Genomic DNA, 3,972 nt, shown 5'->3' on the forward strand with positions numbered 1-3,972 from the left:
AGGTGCCCAGGACAGAGGGGGGGCAGTTTGGAGTAAGCAGGCCAGCAAGGGGACAGTTGGAGATGAGCAGGCCAGTGGGGAGGGAAGGTAGGGGCGAGCAGGCCAGCAGGGGGGGCAGTTTGGGGTGATCAGGCTGGCGGGGGGGGCATTTGGGGGCAAGCAGGCCAGTAGGCAGAGTGGTTAGAGGCAATCAGGCATGCAGGCAGGTGAGCGGTTAGGAGCCAGCAGTCCCGGATTGCGAGAGGATGTCCGACTGCTGGTTTAGGCCCGATCCCTGTAAACTGGCAGTAGGACATTGTTCGAGGGGTCCCAAATTGGAGAGGGTGCAGGCCAGGCTGAGCAATACACCCTCCCCTGTGCACGAATTTCATGCACCAGGCCATTAGTAATGTAATGAACTTGAAATATAATGTTCACCAAAGCATTTCATGAGCTATTTAATACAGTATGAATGTGAGTTTACAGTCCTGCTATCAGTTACCCTAAGACATCTCCACATTGGAAATCACATATAAATTACTAGTATCTTCATTTTTCATTGACTCACTTCTAGTTCAATTTGTAAATATGAAACCAATCATTTAGCAAACATTCAGAGGACCCTCAGGGACCTGAATTGGGCCCGGAGTCTGAGAAAATCAGGTATGAACCAGCTTTTCAAAGAGCTCACAATGCAGAAGTAGGCAGGCTGAACAAATGATTCCAAACAGTACGAGACAGCCTAATTAGATCTCAGAAAAAGAAATCATACTTCATACAGAACTGGGCATTTGAAATCAGTTCCAGATGGATGGGTTTCTATTGAATAGTGTGTAACCTCTATAAAGTCCTTAAGTCACTTTTTTATTTATTGTTTCAAATCATTAAACCTGAAGCTCCTTGGGATGAAATGCTTTGTTTTATTATGAGTGGAAGACTCTGATGCTGGGGATCCTATATCCTTCTTCATCTGGGACCATCCACTGTACAAACTGCCTATACATCAGTGAGTCAGAAGGTTTTAGTGCATCTCTCACTGCAGCATAGCAGAAAAGAGCTGCATTTGGAATCATCAGTCAGTGAATGGTGTAATGGTATGGATAAGACAGCATAAACTTCATAAAACTATCCAAGTATTAATGAGCTTATAAGTGGTTTATAGAAGAAGCTATGGATTAAACTTCACCATCACTAATACTGTGATCTCAGACATAAAATCAAACATTTCTATATTATAAAACCTCAGTTTCCTCATCAGAAATGGTGATAGTTAAATTACCTACCTCATAGGGTATGGTAAGGTTTAAGTGAGTTTAATCACATAGAATTCTTAAAGTCTGAAACATTGTGAAAATGAAACAAGAGGTAACTACTACTGCTGCTACTGTTAAGATGATATCGGGCATTGTATTACAGAAATCAGAAGGGAAGGCAGCAGTTCCTAGGATGCACCCTGAATTTTCCTCCTCTTTCTGGCATCTGAATCTTGGAAGAAGATTTTCAACAGGATTTGGGAAAAACTCACCTTCAAATGTTTACTCTGTTCCACTCTGAAGGCCACCCAAGAAGGTTTAACTAAAAAATAATGAGAAATCAGTTTGGTTGGTAATTGTTTCTACAATCCAAAGACAGTCCAAGAATAATCAGAAAATGTTTGCTGAGGTTCCATTAGGCCTATGTGTTCATAAGAGCATCAATTAATTTTCTTAAAATGTTATAAAATTGATAACGAGCCATCTGTACTATACCCTCATGTGTGTGTGTGTGTGTGTGTGTGTGTGTGTGTGTGTGTGTGTATTGGCCTATCCTTGGCTCGGTAGCTCAGGTGCTTGGAGTATCTGTTGTCTTACACACCAAAAGTTTTCAGGTTCCATCTGGTCAGGGTGCATACTGGAGGCAACCTATCAATGTTCCTCTCTCACATGGATGTTTCTGTCCCTCCTTATCTATTTCTTTCTCTAAAATGAATGAATATATCCTTGAGTGAGGATTAAAAAATTGACTTTTCATTGCACAAATATAATAAAGGTCATGTAACTGCAAAGAAACTCCATTTCTTTAACACAGCTCTTTCTCCTCTGTCTTCTTGATTCACCCTAGCATTGTCCAGTTCAGTAGCACCAGAACCACTTTGCCTCCTTTCTTTCTTATACTTCCACTTTGGTACATACAAACTGTACCCACACTTCCTTAAGCTTATATTTTTATCAGCATCACACAGTCCTAGGAATAACAATTCATGTCTATGGACCACAGAAATAGTTTTGGGCACATTTCATTTTCAGCTATGTTTAAACCTCAGACCCATGAAACCATAAATCCTGCCAACCAGACTTTCATGAAACCTGGCAGAATCATGCCATAGGTGACATCAGAACTTGATACAGTGATGAGCTACTTTCTACCATGGTCCACCATCCAACCCCCTAATCACCGTGATTATAATTTTCCCAATATGTACCTATGCAGACCATGGGGCAGCCAGGTCTTTAATCACTGCTCACCTGCCAGACCTCCCTTCTTCTCTTGTGATGACAAATATTCTGAATTAGTTATTATAATTTTGTATTTTTATAAACTTACTATATTAATGTATCTATAAATATATATGATTATGTTATTACTTTATTCCCATCACCATTTATCCCCTCAATACCCTCTTTCACCTTCACACCCCTCTATTATCATTTTTTAAATCCTCAACCAGTAATACATTTTTATGTTATTTATTTTTGAAAAGTATGTTTTTACCGATTTCAGAGGGAGGAAGGTAAGTCAAGAGATTGATAGAAACATCAATGATTAAAGGGACTCATTGATTGGCTGCCTCCTGCTTGCCAATCTTGGGCAATTGAGCCTGCAACCCAGACATGTGCCCTGACTGGGAACTGAACTGTGACCTTCTGGTTCATAGATGGATGTTCACCTATTGATTTTAGTGAGAGAGGAAGGGAGAGAGACAGAAAGAGAGGGAAAAATGGATGTGAGACAGAAACTTGGATCGGTTGCATGCTGTAAACTCCCTGACTAGGGATGGAACCTAAAACCTTTTTGCTGTATCCAAAGATGCTCCAAACAATGGAGCCACCCTGCCAGGGCTATTTATTTAATTTTTATAGTAAGTTTATTAAAGCTGGGGACAGTGGAAGAAGAAAGGGTTTAGGATAGAAAAAGCAATAGGAGACATCCTAGGCTGGGTGCTTTGGTTCTCTAGAAATATTATAGGATATAAATCAGCCTAGGTCAGGCTGCTCTGGCTCATTGGAAAGTCAGAGAAAAGGGGCCTTGGAGACTCGTTTCGAGTTTTAGCCCAAATGAGCTCCCACTGCCCATTACTCCCTGGTGCAAGTCTTCTGGGGTCCCTTAGAATTTAGCAGATGCACACCTGTGGGGGAAGAAGAGGGAGAAGGGAAAGGCCTGGGCATGTTCCCAGAGGGAGAACACTTTAAAATTTTTTAAAAAAATAGGCCTGCTGGAGGTCAATGTTGGATTCCTAGTCAGGGCCCAAGTCCAGGTTTCTGGCATGATCTCAGTGCAGGGCCAGAAAAAGGCATCAGATTGAGGTTTCTCACTCATCAATGTTTCTCTCTTCCTCTCCCTCTCTCTTTCTCTCTCTCTCTCTAAAAAAAGTTTAATAAAAATGACTTTATATGAATAGCCCCTGACTGTATAACACACTGTTTTGCCCTTGCTTGTTTACTGACCAAGCAAACACTGTTCCCTTGATAACTTCTGAGATGCAGTCCCACCTGTAAATCCAGGTCCATTTCAGGATACCTTGCATCCTCCACCCGCTCACCTTGCTGTCTCAGAGTCCACTCTTCATCAGAGTCCTCAGTGTCCTCCACCTGGGGTTTGATGACTCCTGTGGTGGCTCATGAAAGCTGGACAAGGGGCTCTGAGACCTGGAGAGAAAGACAATCTTTGTCCTAAAAGTGAAGAGTTTGAAGGAGGAACAAACACCACAGAGCTAGTGTGACTGGATGGGATGGG

At 41.9% G+C, this 3,972-nt stretch overlaps 1 pseudogene; it reads right to left on the minus strand.

The window, feature by feature from the left end:
• LOC102244217 overlaps positions 1 to 3,972 on the minus strand; it is a 49,457-nt pseudogene that overhangs the window by 40,924 nt on the left and 4,561 nt on the right.

The sequence above is a fragment of the Myotis brandtii genome, unplaced genomic scaffold, assembly GCF_000412655.1.
Source record: "Myotis brandtii unplaced genomic scaffold, ASM41265v1 scaffold884, whole genome shotgun sequence".
NCBI classification, from domain to species: domain Eukaryota; kingdom Metazoa; phylum Chordata; class Mammalia; order Chiroptera; family Vespertilionidae; genus Myotis; species Myotis brandtii.